Genomic DNA, 498 nt, shown 5'->3' with positions numbered 1-498 from the left:
GTCTTGGGTTCCATGGTGGTTTTGCTTGAACTGATTGAACTTAAGCATCTCGGGTGCTGTGGCTGCTGCCTTCATGAGGTGTTCATAACAGAGGGGGCTGGTCCCGTGCTGGGCGGGCTGCATGGCGTTGGTGTCCTGAAGGGGCCACCCCCGGGCGGGGAGCTCTCACACAATCTTTGCTTTTTTTCCACCACCTCGGGTTTAGACTTGGCCGGGACACAGCCTTGAGCCAGTGGGTCTGCAGTCGTAATGCAGACCTTGCCCCCTCAAAGCATGCTGTTCCCTTTTACCAACGTTTCTTCTCTGGATATGCTCTTGAGGGAGACTCCCCAGTTTACTCCCCAGTGTAAATTGATCTGAAGTTAAAACACCATTGACATTCAAGCTGAGAACTCTCATCATGTGTTTTTAGTAAGCGTCCTCAAATATTTTCCCAAAATGTACAGGGAAGTGAATGTTAATAATTTCATCTCTGATGCACAAGAGACACCCTGACAC

This window comes from Cervus canadensis, chromosome 27 (assembly GCF_019320065.1).
Source record: "Cervus canadensis isolate Bull #8, Minnesota chromosome 27, ASM1932006v1, whole genome shotgun sequence".
NCBI lineage: Eukaryota > Metazoa > Chordata > Mammalia > Artiodactyla > Cervidae > Cervus > Cervus canadensis.
Note: the sequence above shows the minus strand (reverse complement) of the source record.